This window comes from Lampetra planeri, chromosome 36 (assembly GCF_965212315.1).
Source record: "Lampetra planeri chromosome 36, kcLamPlan1.2.h2, whole genome shotgun sequence".
NCBI lineage: Eukaryota > Metazoa > Chordata > Hyperoartia > Petromyzontiformes > Petromyzontidae > Lampetra > Lampetra planeri.
Window position 1 is genome coordinate 8950960 of NC_136142.1, and position 13329 is coordinate 8964288.

A 13329-nucleotide genomic window follows, 5' to 3' on the forward strand; every position below is an offset into this window, starting at 1 on the left:
ACGCAAACTCCAAATATACAGCAGCAGGCGTCAGAGTCAGGATCGAACCCACGACCTGCTGTGCACCAGGCGAGGGAGTTAACATCTCCTAGCCACCGTGATGATGATGAGAGAGAGAGAGAGACACGCAAACTCCAAATATACAGCAGCAGGCGTCAGAGTCAGGATCGAACCCACGACCTGCTGTGCACCAGGCGAGGGAGTTAACATCTCCTAGCCACCGTGATGATGATGATGAGAGAGAGAGAGAGACACGCAAACTCCAAATATACAGCAGCAGGCATCAGAGTCAGGATCGAACCCACGACCTGCTGTGCACCAGGCGAGGTAGTTAACATCTCCTAGCCACCGTGATGATGAGAGAGAGAGGCACGCAAACTCCAAATATACAGCAGCAGGCGTCAGGGTCAGGAACGAACCCACGACCTGCTGTGCACCAGGCGAGGGAGTTAACATCTCCTGGGCACCGTGTGACTCGCGCGTGTCTCGTGAGCGGTACCTGCGTCGCATCTCCTGCACCTGCGGCAGGCGTGGTCGGTGTTGGTGTGCTCCATGAAGGAGCCGTGTGGGCACGGGGCGCAGGTCCGCTATCTAGCTGGAGGAAACACCCTGGGGCCGCACAAACATCGTTCACATCACCACCATCATCATCACCATCATCACAAACATCGTTCACATCATCATCATCACCATCATCATCACCACCATCACCACAAACATCGTTCACACCACCACAAACATCGTTCACATCATCACCATCACAAACATCGTTCACTTCACCACCATCATCACCACCACCATCATCACCATCATCATCATCACCATCATCATCACAAACATCGTTCACATCACCACCACCATCATCACCACCACCATCATCACAAACATCGTTCCCATCACCACCATCACAAACATCGTTCACACCACCACCATCACAAACATCGTTCACATCACCACCATCACCACCACCATCACAAACATCGTTCACATCACCACCATCACCACCACCATCACAAACATCGTTCACACCATCACCACCATCATCATCATCACAAACATCGTTCACATCACCACCATCACAAACAACGTTCACATCACCACCACCATCACCACCACCATCACCACCGGCTCTTCCATCCTCATCCTCACCACAATGGGTGGATGTGCAGCACACACCACAGACTGCAGCGACTCACCTGGGAGACAGCGGATGTCCCCAGGGCCCCGGCAAGGTGCACGGAGGCGACGTGACCGGAGTCCCGCCCACACACAGCATCTAGACATGGTGAGAGACGCACAGGTGAGTCACAGGTGAGAGACACGGGAGAGACACAGGTGAGAGAGACAGGTGAGAGACACAGGTGAGGGGCATAGGTGAGGGTCATAGGTGAGAGGCACAGGTGAGAGGCACAGATGAGGGTCATAGCTGAGGGTCATAGGTGAGCGGCACAGGTGAGAGGCACAGGTGAGAGACAGGTGAGACAGGCGAGAGTGACAGATGAGAGCCTTGGATGAGGCACACAGTTTAGAGAGACAGGTGAGAGGCACAGGTGAGAGGCACAGGTGAGAGTCACAGGTGAGAGAGACAGGTGAGAGACGCAGGTGAGAGGGGCAGGTGAGAGGCACAGGTGAGAGGCACAGGTGAGAGGCACAGGTGAGAGACACAGGTGAGAGAGGCAGGTAAGGGACACAGGTGAGAGGCACAGGTGAGGGCGGTACAGGTGAGAGGCACAGGTGAGAGGCACAGGTGAGAGGCACAGGTGAGAGGCACAGGTGAGAGAGTCACAGGTGAGAGAGTCACAGGTGAGAGACACAGGTGAGAGAGGCAGGTAAGGGACACAGGTGAGAGGCACAGGTGAGAGCGGTACAGGTGAGAGGCACAGGTGAGAGGCACAGGTGAGAGGCACAGGTGAGAGAGGCACAGGTGAGAGAGGCAGGTAAGGGACACAGGTGAGAGGCACAGGTGAGAGCGGTACAGGTGAGAGGCACAGGTGAGAGGCACAGGTGAGAGGCACAGGTGAGAGAGGCAGCAGAGGCACGAGAGGCACGCGAGTCTATATCCCGAGTGCCACCGCTAGGGGTCGCTGGCTGCCCGCTGCCTGCGGCATTGAAATTCGAGGTGCTGTGCACAGGGCCCACAACGTCAATTGGCCCGCAACAAACAGCACTGTCGCAGTCGTCATGGCTCAGGGCAGTTGTGGCACGGCACAAAGTTCACTGCGCTCAGTGAGGGTCTTGCTGTGAGAGCGTGCGGGGGAAGTGGGGGGGGGAGATGGCGACGATGATGGGAGGAGCGGATTCCAGAGTGCGAGTGGGACCTGCGTTGTGGTGAGTGGGTGGGTGGGTGAGTGGGTGGGTGGGTGAGTTAGTGGGTGGGTGAGTTAGTGGGTGGGTGAGTAAGTGGGTGGGTGAGTTAGTGGTGGGTGAGTGGGTGAATGGGTGGGTGAGTCGTGTGTGAGTGGGTGGGTGGTGAGTGAGTGGGTGGGTGGGTGAGTGGTGAGTGGGTGGGTGGGTGGTGGTGGGTGTGGGTGAGTGGGTGAGTGGGTGGGTGAGGTGGTGGGTGGGTGGGTGAGTGGGTGAGTGGGTGGGTGAGTGGGTGGTGAGTGGGTGGGTGGGTGTGTGAGTGAGTGGGTGGGGGTGAGTGGGTGGGAGTTCGTGGGTGAGTGGGTGGGTGAGTGAGTGGGTGGGTGGGTGAGTGGGTGGGTGGGTGAGTGGATGGGTGGGTGAGTGGGTGGATGAGTGGGTGGGTGGGTGAATGGGTGGGTGAGTGGTTGAGTGGGTGGGTGAGTGGGTGAGTGGGTGGGTGGGTGAGTGGGTGGGTGGGTGGGTGGGTGAGTGAGTGCGTGGGTGGGTGGGTGAGTGGGTGGTGGGTGGGTGAGTGGGTGAGTTAGTGGGTGAGTGGGTGGGTGAGTGAGTAGATGGGTGAGTGAGTGAGTGAGTGGGTGGGTGGGTGCGTGAGTGCGTGGGTGGGTGGGTGAGTGGGTGGGTGAGTGGGTGAGTGGTGGGTGAGTGGGTGGGTGAGTGGGTGAGTGGGTGAGTTGGTGGGTGAGTGGGTGGGTGGGTGGGTGAGTGAGTGCGTGGGTGGGTGGGTGAGTGGGTGGTGGGTGGGTGAGTGGGTGAGTTAGTGGTGAGTGGGTGGGTGAGTGAGTAGATGGGTGGGTGAGTGAGTGGGTGGGTGGGTGAGTGCTTGGGTGGGTGGGTGAGTGGGTGGGTGAGTGGGTGAGTGGGTGGGTGGGTGAGTGGGTGGGTGAGTGGGTGAGTGGGTGAGTTGGTGGGTGGGTGGGTGAGTGGGTGGGTGGGTGAGTGAGTGCGTGGGTGGGTGGGTGAGTGGTGAGTTAGTGGGTGAGTGGGTGGGTGAGTGAGTAGATGGGTGGGTGAGTGAGTGAGTGGGTGGGTGGGTGGGTGAGTGCGTGGGTGGGTGGGTGGGTGAGTGGGTGGGTGGGTGAGTGGGTGGGTGAGTGGGTGAGTGGGTGAGTTGGTGGGTGGGTGGGTGAGTGGGTGGGTGGGTGGGTGAGTGGGTGGGTGGGGTGAGTGGGTGGTGGGTTGGTGGGTGAGTGGGTGAGTGGGTGGGTGGGGTGAGTGGGGTGAGTGAGTGAGTGAGTGGGTGGGTGGGTGGATGAGTGGGTGGGTGAGTGGGTGGGTGAGTTAGTGGGTGAGTGGGTGGGTGGGTGAGTGGGTGGGTGGGTGGGTGAGTGGGGTGGGTGGGTGAGTGGGTGAGTGGGTGGGTGAGTGGGTTAGTGGGTGGGTGGGTGAGTGGGTGGGTGGGTGAGTGGGTGGTGGGTGAGTGGGTGGGTGGGTGAGTGGGTGGGTGGGTGAGTGGGTGGGTGGGTGAGTGGGTGGGTGAGTGGGTGGGTGAGTTAGTGGGTGAGTGGGTGGGTGAGTGGGTGGGTGGGTGGGTGGGTGAGTGAGTGAGTGGGTGGGTGGGTGAGTGGGTGGGTGAGTTCGTGGGTGAGTGGGTGGGTGAGTGAGTGGGTGGGTGGGTGAGTGGGTGGGTGGGTGAGTGGATGGGTGGGTGAGTGGGTGGATGAGTGGGTGGGTGGGTGAATGGGTGGGTGAGTGGTTGAGTGGGTGGGTGAGTGGGTGAGTGGGTGGGTGGGTGAGTGGGTGGGTGGGTGGGTGGGTGAGTGAGTGCGTGGGTGGGTGGGTGAGTGGGTGGTGGGTGGGTGAGTGGGTGAGTTAGTGGGTGAGTGGGTGGGTGAGTGAGTAGATGGGTGGGTGAGTGAGTGAGTGGGTGGGTGCGTGAGTGCGTGGGGTGGGTGGGTGAGTGGGTGGGTGAGTGGGTGAGTGGGTGGGTGAGTGGGTGGGTGAGTGGGTGAGTGGGTGAGTTGGTGGGTGAGTGGGTGGGTGGGTGGGTGAGTGAGTGCGTGGGTGGGTGGGTGAGTGGGTGGTGGGTGGGTGAGTGGGTGAGTTAGTGGGTGAGTGGGTGGGTGAGTGAGTAGATGGGTGGGTGAGTGAGTGGGTGGGTGGGTGGGTGAGTGCTTGGGTGGGTGGGTGAGTGGGTGGGTGAGTGGGTGAGTGGGTGGGTGGGTGAGTGGGTGGGTGAGTGGGTGAGTGGGTGAGTTGGTGGGTGGGTGGGTGAGTGGGTGGGTGGGTGAGTGAGTGCGTGGGTGGGTGGGTGAGTGGGTGAGTTAGTGGGTGAGTGGGTGGGTGAGTGAGTAGATGGGTGGGTGAGTGAGTGAGTGGGTGGGTGGGTGGGTGAGTGCGTGGGTGGGTGGGTGGGTGGGTGAGTGGGGTGGGTGGGTGAGTGGGTGGGTGAGTGGGTGAGTGGGTGAGTTGGTGGGTGGGTGGGTGAGTGGGTGGGTGGGTGGGTGAGTGGGTGGGTGGGTGAGTGGGTGGTGGGTTGGTGGGTGAGTGGGTGAGTGGGTGGGTGGGTGAGTGGGTGAGTGAGTGAGTGAGTGGGTGGGTGGGTGGATGAGTGGGTGGGTGAGTGGGTGGGTGAGTTAGTGGGTGAGTGGGTGGGTGGGTGAGTGGGTGGGTGGGTGGGTGAGTGGGTGGGTGGGTGAGTGGGTGAGTGGGTGGGTGAGTGGGTTAGTGGGTGGGTGGGTGAGTGGGTGGGTGGGTGAGTGGGTGGTGGGTGAGTGGGTGGGTGGGTGAGTGGGTGGGTGGGTGAGTGGGTGGGTGGGTGAGTGGGTGGGTGAGTGGGTGGGTGAGTTAGTGGGTGAGTGGGTGGGTGAGTGAGTGGATGTGTGGGTGAGTGAGTGAGTGAGTGGGTGGTGGGTGGGTGAGTGGGTGGGTGAGTGAGTGGGTGGTTGAGTGAGTGGGTGGGTGAGTGGGTGAGTGGGTGAGTGGGTGGGTGGGTGAGTGGGTGGGTGGGTAGGTGAGTGGGTGGGTGAGTGGGTGAGTGGGTGGGTGAGTGGGTGAGTGGGTGGGTGGGTGGGTGAGTGAGTGAGTGGGTGGGTGGGTGGGTGGGTGAGTGAGTGAGTGGGTGGGTGGGTGAGTGAGTGAGTGGGTGAGTGGGTGGGTGAATGGGTGGGTGAGTGAGTGAGTGGGTGAGTGGGTGGGTGGGTGAGTGGGTGGGTGGGTGAGTGGGTGGTGGGTGAGTGGGTGAGTGGGTGGTGGGTGAGTGAGTGGGTGGGTCAGGGGTGAGTGGGTGAGTAGGTGAGTGTGAGTAGGTGGGTGAGTGGGTGGGTGAGTGTGTGGGTGGTGGGTGAGTGAGTTGGTGGGTAGTTGAGTGTGTGGTCAGGAGTGAGTGGGTGGGTGGTGGGTAGGTGAGTGGGTGGGTGAGTGGGTGGGTGAGTGGGTGGTGGGTGAGTGGGTGAGTGGGTGGTGGGTGAGTGAGTGGATTTGTGGGTCAGGGGTGAGTGGGTGGGTAGTTGAGTGGGTGGGTCAGGAGTGAGTGGGTGGGTGGTGGGTAGGTGAGTGGGTGAGTGAGTGGGTGAGTGAGTGAGTGGGTGGGTGAGTGGGTGGGTGCGTGGGTGAGTGGGTGGGTGAGTTGGTGAGTAGGTGGGTGAGTAGGTGGGTGAGTGGGTGGGTGAGTGAGTGGGTGGTGGGTGAGTGGGGGGGTGAGTGGGTGGGTGGGTGAGTGGGTGGGTGAGTGGGGGGGTGAGTGAGTGGGTGAGTGAGTGGGTGGGTGGGTGGGTGGGTGAGTGGGGGGGTGAGTGGGTGGTGGGTGGGTGAGTGAGTGAGTGGGTGGGTAGGTGAGTGAGTGGGTGAGTGGGTGAGTGAGTGGGTGGGTGGGTGAGTGGGTGGTGGGTGAGTGGGTGGGTGAGTGGGTGGGTGGGTGGGTGAGTCAGGGGTGAGTGGGTGGGTGGTGGCTGAGTGGGTGGGTAGGTGAGTGGGTGGGTGGGTCAGGACTGAGTGGGTGGGTGGTGGGTAGGTGAGTGGGTAGGTGAGTGGGTGGGTGAGTGGGTGGGTGAGTGGGTGGGTGAGTGGGTGGGTGAGTGGGTGGGTCAGGAGTGAGTGGGTGGGTGGTGGGTAGGTGAGTGAGTAGGTGAGTAGGTGGGTGAGTGGGTGGGTGAGTGGGTGGGTGAGTGGGTGGGTGAGTAGGTGGGTGAGTGAGTGGGTGGGTGAGTGGGTGGGTCAGGGGTGAGTGAGTGGGTGGTGATTGAGTGGGTGGGTGAGTGAGTGAGTGGGTGGTGATTGAGTGGGTGGGTGAGTGAGTGGGTGGGTGGGTCAGGGGTGAGTGGGTGGGTAGGTGAGTGGTGAGTGGGTGGGGGGTGAGTGGGTGGGGGTGAGTGAGTGGGGAGTGGGTGAGTGGGTGGGTGGTGGGTGAGTGGGTGGGTAGTTGAGTGTGTGGGTCAGGAGTGAGTGGGTGGGTGGTGGGTAGGTGAGTGGGTGGGTGAGTGGGTGGGTGAGTGGGTTGGTGGGTGAGTGAGTGAAAATGCAGGTGCCTATACAGGTGAGTGTGTGTATATATAGTAGGTGACACCTATCCAGAAGAATTAGCTTCGGGGCACGTAGGTGGTAACAGGGCGCGGCACAGGCCGAGAGGCAGAAATAAAATTCCCCGTGAGTCATGTGACGTACCTACCAGGGTGTGGGCCGTACAAAAAGTCAAAAGGTGAAAATCAGAGCCGAAAGCCACCAAACAGAAACCGCTGCCATAGATACAAGACGATCAACATACCACCAAGCCCCCCACATTCAGTGGCTGGATCTAAGCTCCGCGTACCCTGCTCCCAGGTTCCCCTGCTCCCAGGTCTCCCTGATCCCAGGTGTTCTCAGTCCCCAAGTGTCACCCCCGATCCCAGGTCTCCCTGCTCCCAGGTCTCCCTGCTCCCAGGTTTCCCTGGTCCCAGGTGTCTCTGGTCCCAGGTCTCCCTGCTCCCAGGTCTCCTTGGTCCCAGGTGTTCTCAGTCCCCAAGTGTCACCCCCGATCCCAGGTGTCCCTGGCCTTCACGTGGAGACTCACCACCGCGGCAAGCAGAGCGTAGATTGCCACCACCATTGTCTCCCTCTGCCAGGTCACGGGTACCTTCCGTGACCGAGCAGGCTGGGTTGGGTGGTGAACCTTCGCACGGTCCTGCCAGTGGACAACAACACGGCGAGCATTGGGCCAGGGTCAGTGGGTTGTGTGCGTTCTGTGTGTCCTACGTCTGTGTCTGTTTCATCCCTGTGTTTTGTCTGTGTGCGCTTACGCATGTGTCTGTACGTGTCTACTGTGTGTGTGTCTATGTCTTTGTGTGTCTACTATGTGTGTGTGTCTATGTCTGTACGTGTCTACTATGTGTGTGTGTCTATGTCTTTGTGTGTCTACTATGTGTGTGTGTCTATGTCTGTACGTGTCTACTATATGTGTGTGTCTATGTCTTTGTGTGTCTTTGTGTGTGTGTCTATGTCTGTACGTGTCTACTATGTGTGTGTGTGTATGTCTTTGTGTGTCTTTGTGTGTGTGTCTATGTCTGCACGTGTCTACTATGTGTGTGTTTCTATGTCTTTGTGTGTCTTTGTGTGTGTGTCTATGTCTGTATGTGTCTACTATGTGTGTGTGTCTGTGTCTTTGTGTGTCTTTGTGTGTGTGTCTATGTCTGTTCGTGTCTACTATGTGTGTGTGTCTATGTCTGTATGTGTCTACTATGTGTGTGTGTCTGTGTCTTTGTGTGTCTTTGTGTGTGTGTCTATGTCTGTACGTGTCTACTATGTGTGTGTGTCTATGTCTTTGTGTGTCTTTGTGTGTGTGTCTATGTCTGTACGTGTGTGTGTCTGTGTGTCTACATCTGTGTATGTGTCTATGTGTGTCTGTGTGTGTTTATGTGTGTCTGTGTGTGTCTACATCTGTGTGTGTCTATGTGTGTCTACATCTGTGTGTGTGTCTATGTGTGTCTGTGTGTGTCTGTGTGTGTGTCTATGTGTGTCTACATCTGTGTGTGTCTATGTGTGTCTGTGTGTGTCTGTGTGTGTGTCTATGTGTGTCTACATCTGTATGTGTGTCTAGTGCAGCGGTTAGCGCGCTGCGCTATGAACCCGGCGACACGAGTTCGATTCCCACTCACGGCCAACACCAGTGACGATTATCTGAACCGGTCCCGGGCCTCCCCTAGGTCGACTCAGCCTCAAATGAGTACCTAGTGCGGTGTGTAAACATTGCCACTAGGGAGACAAAGGCGGTCGGGCGTGGTGCTGGCCACCCACCCCCTCGTGTACCGTTCCGGCCTTCATAGGTGCTTTAGCGAAAAAACCTAAGAATAGTCTGTTAAAGGCTATACGGGGGTTATTTGTTCTGTGTGTGTGTCTATGTGTGTCTACATCTGTGTGTGTGTCTATGTGTGTCTGTGTGTGTCTACATCTGGGTGTGTGTCTATGTGTGTCTGTGTGTGTCTATATTTGGGTGGGGAGCGGTGGTGTAGCGGTTGGCGCTACGCTTCGCTACGAACCTGGCGACCCGGGTTCGATTCCCGCTCATGGCCAACACCGGTGACGATTATTTCAACCGGTCGTGGGCCTCCCCTAGGTCGACTCAGCCTCAAATGAACACCTGGTGCGGTGTTTAAACATCGCCACTGGGGAGACAAAGGCGGCCGGGCGTGGTCCTGGCCACCCACCCCCTCGTGTGCCGTGCCGGCCTTCATAGGTGCTCGCTAACATCACTTGCCCCAACAGTCTGTTAAAGCTACACGGGGGATCTTTGCCTTAGTGAATACACGTCACGTGACTGTAGTGAATACACGACACGTGTCGTTAGTTATAATCAACACGTGGTTACAGATCTTTAGTCGTAATCAATACGTGATTACACATATTTAATTGTAATCAATACGTGGTTACAAATCTTTAGTCGTAATCAATACGTTATTACAAATATTTAGTTGTAATCAATGCATGGTTATAGATCTTTAGTCGTAATCAATACGTGGTTACAAATCTTTAGTTGTAATCAATACGTGATTACAAATCTTTAGTCGTAATCAATACGTTATTACAAATATTTAGTTGTAATCAATGCATGGTTACATATCTTTAGTCGTAATCAATGCATGGTTATAGATCTTTAGTCGTAATCAATACGTGGTTACAAATCTTTAGTTGTAATCAATGCACGGTTACAGATCTTTAGTCGTAATCAATACGTGATTACAAATATTTAGTTGTAATCAATGCACGGTTACAGATCTTTAGTCGTAATCAATACGTGGTTATAGATCTTTAGTCGTAATCAATACGTGGTTACACATCTTTAGTTGTAATCAATGCATGGTTACAGATCTTTAGTCGTAATCAATACGTGATTACAAATATTTAGTTGTAATCAATGCACGGTTACAGATCTTTAGTCGTAATCAATACGTGGTTACGAATCTATAAAGTTCTAATGCTATTGTCTACGCGTATTAGGGAGGCTGAACGGTTTTTGAAAAAAAGAATTTTTATCGGAGAAAAACATCGCGTTGCTATTTGTGTAGAATATGAACGGCTCAAGTCGGTACGTATTTACACTAAGACGACACGACACCCCCCCCCCCCCAATATTCAAATATGCTCAAAATGTCTCCCAAAATATATTGCTATAAAAGATATAATTGCTATGCTATGTAAATAAAAACAACAATTTACTAAACATTGGCCACAATATCTGGCCTTGTCTTCATATAAATCAATGCATAGATTTGTTTATATGATTATGGTTGTACTTTATGAATCCCTAATCTCAAACATTACATACAATGAAACAAGAAATGGTAAAACAGTAAAAACAGAGCGATGTAATACAATACACTATTAGACATTATTGTACAAAATAAACAAAAAGTCCATCCAATGTGTTAGTGCCATTTTTTTATATTATAGGCAGGAAATTAGTTTGCAAATTTAGATGTTTTTTTGGGTTGGGACCCCCAGACCCCCTGGGAGATTTGGTCCCCCCCAATGTTGACTCCATGGCTACGGCCTTGGGGTGCTGTATGGCCATGCTCTTGGTGAAGTGGACGTGCCGGCCCATGTTAGACAAGACCACAAGACACGATAAGACTCCACAAAACCCTTCATCCGGCCCCACGTGAGTCTACGTCGGTGTGTGCCGATGTGTCTGTGTGTCTGTGTGTCTATGTGTGTCTATGTGTGTGTGTGTCTATGTCTGTGTGTATCTTTGCGTGTCTATGTGTGTGTGTCTATGTCTTCGTGTGTGTCTGTGTGTGTGCCTATGTCTATGTGTGTGTGTCTATGTCTATGTGTCTAAGGCTATGTGTCTATGTCTGTGTGTGTATCTATGTCTGTGTGTGTCTATGTCTGTGTCTATGTCTGTGTGTCTATGTGTGTCTGTGTCTATGTGTGTGTCAATGTCTGGGGAGCGGTGGTGCAGCGGTTAGCGCGCTGTGCTATGAACCTGGTGACACGCTTTCGATTCCCGCTCACGGCCAACACCAGTGACGATTATCTGAACCGGTCCCGGGCCTCCCCTAGGTCGACTCAGCCTCAAATGAGTACCTGGTGCGGTGTGTAAACATCGCCACTAGGGAGACAAAGGCGGTCGGGCGTGGTGCTGGCCACCCACCCCCTCGTGTACCGTTCCGGCCTTCATTGGTGCTCGCTAACAGCACTTGCCCCTACAGTCTGTTAAGGCTATATGGGGGATATTTGTCTTTTTTTGTCTATGTGTGTGTATGTATCTGTGTGTATGTCTATGTATGTATGTCTGTGTGTGTGTCTGTCTATGTGTGTGTGTCTATGTGTGTCTGTGTGTGTCTGTGTGTGTGTCTGTGTGTGTCTATGTGTGTGTATGTGTGTGTCTGTGTGTGTATGTGTCTGTCTATGTGTGTCTGTGTCTATGTGTGTATGTGTGTGTCTATGTGTCTGTGTGTGTGTCTGTGTGTGTCTATGTGTGTGTATGTGTGTCTGTCTGTGTGTGTGTGTCTATGTGTGTGTGTCTATGTGTGTGTCTATGTGTGTCTGTCTGTGTATCTAAGTGTGTGTGTCTATGTGTGTGTCTATGTGTGTGTATGTGTGTGTCTGTGTGTGTCTGTGTCTGTCTGTGTGTGTATGTGTGTGCCTATGTGTCTGTGTGTGTGTCTGTGTGTGTCTATGTGTGTGTATGTGTGTGTCTATGTGTGTCTGTCTGTCTGTGTGTGTGTCTGTGTGTGTCTAAGTGTGTGTGTCTATGTCTGTATGTGTGTGTGTCTGTGTGTAACTGTCTGTGTGTGTCTATGTGTGTGTCTGTGTGTGTATGTGTCTGTATGTGTCTGTGTGTGTCTGTGTGTGTATGTGTGTGTATGTGTGTGTCTGTGTGTGTCTGTGGGAGCAGTGGCGTAGTGGTCAGCGCACTGCGCTACGAGTTCGATTCCCGCTCACGGCCAACACCAGTGACGAATATCCGAACCGCTCCCTGGGCCTCCCCTAGGTCAACTCGGCCTGAACCGAGTACACAGTGGTGCGGCGCGTATAAAACATCAGCACCGGAGAGACAAAGGTGGCCGGGTGTGTGTGTTTTTCCCCCACAGCACTTGCCCCAACAGCCGTGCATCAGCTACACGGGGGACCTTTGCCTGTGTGTTGAGCGAATCAATGCGGTCCAAACAATCCACCTGTCCATCTAGTCAACTCCACATTCTCAGTGACTCGGCTCACCTGGGAAGTTGGTGGTGGTGGAGTTGGTGGTTGAGTTGGTGGTGGAGTCGGTGGTTGAGTCGGTGGTTGAGTCGATGGTGGAGTTGGTGGTGGTGGAGTTGGTGGTGGAGTTGGTGGTGGAGTTTGTGGTTAAGTTGATGGTGGAGTCGGTGGTTGAGTCGGTGGTTGAGTCGGTGGTTGAGTTGATGGTGGAGTTGGTGGTGGTGGAGTTGGTGGTGGAGTTGGTGGTGGAGTTTGTGGTTAAGTTGGTGGTTGAGTTGGTGGTGGAGTTGATGGTGGAGTTTGTGGTTGAGTTGGTGGTTGAGTCGGCGGTTGAGTCGGTGGTTGAGTCGGTGGTTGAGTCGGTGGTTGAGTTGGTGGTGGAGTCGGTGGTGGAGTTGATGGTGGACGAGTTGATCCGTCTTCTGAATAAGACGACGACGACGAAGAAGACGACGACTAGAACGATGTTGCTGAATGAGAACTTGAAGCGAACTGGGGACTGCCCCGTCGCTCCGTGTCATCGACTTGCTCTCGTGCGAGGTAGGAGGGGGCTGCGTGGGGGTGGAGTGGGCGGGGAGGGGGGCGGGCGACGTGGTGATGGTGGGGGGGGGGAGATTTGGGGGAGGTGCGTGAAGTTTGGGGGATGGGGAGGTGCGGGGGTAGGGAGGGGGGGTGGAGTTGGGGGTGGGGAGGTGCGGGGGTGGGTGGAGTTGGGGGGTGGGGAGGTGCGGGTGTAGGGAGGGGGGGGTGGAGTTGGGGGATGGGGAGGTGCGGGGGTAGGGGGAGGTGGGTGGAGTTGGGGGGTGGGGAGGTGCGTGGAGTTGACGGGTTTGGGGATGTGATTTCGTGGTCAAAGGGATTTCCCCTACCGTTCGGCAGAGGTCGCAAACGGGGTTTGATTCCTTATCCGTACCCGGAGTGACAAACGGTGACTCACCAGCGACTCACGGCATAACCGTACCCGGCCGCACCAGGGTCGCAAACGGCTACTCGGCTACCCGTACCCGGCCGGGTATCGGGTAGGGTACGGGTATCGGGTACCCGGTTGCGACCTCTGCCGTTCGGATGCCAATAAAATGCTGGAATTGTCAACGTCGTTGTAGCTGCTCCATCACACGACCGGTTCGTGCCCAACACGAATTGGCCGATTTTGTTCACGTGACAACCTTCACTCATCGGCCGTGTCGGGTGGTGGCGGGTTTAACGACGCCGCGATAATATCCATCGCCCCCCCCCCCCACCACGCCAGGGTCGGTGCGCGTTGACGAAATACCCTTCAACTCGCACGCGCGATGTCTCACCGTACGTCTCCCGATTAGACTTTCCGATCGACGTTCCCTGTCCGCCTCT

The 13329-nt window shown here is 55.6% G+C and overlaps 1 long non-coding RNA gene across 1 annotated transcript; it reads right to left on the reverse strand.

Moving 5' to 3' along the window:
* Positions 1-274: 274 nt before the first annotated feature.
* LOC144730764 (uncharacterized) lies at positions 275-12451 on the reverse strand. Its single transcript, XR_013587847.1, has 4 exons — positions 11998-12451; positions 7352-7462; positions 1197-1276; positions 275-609 (listed from the first exon to the last, which is right to left on the reverse strand). It is a non-coding gene; the product is annotated as an uncharacterized LOC144730764 (long non-coding RNA).
* Positions 12452-13329: the final 878 nt, after the last annotated feature.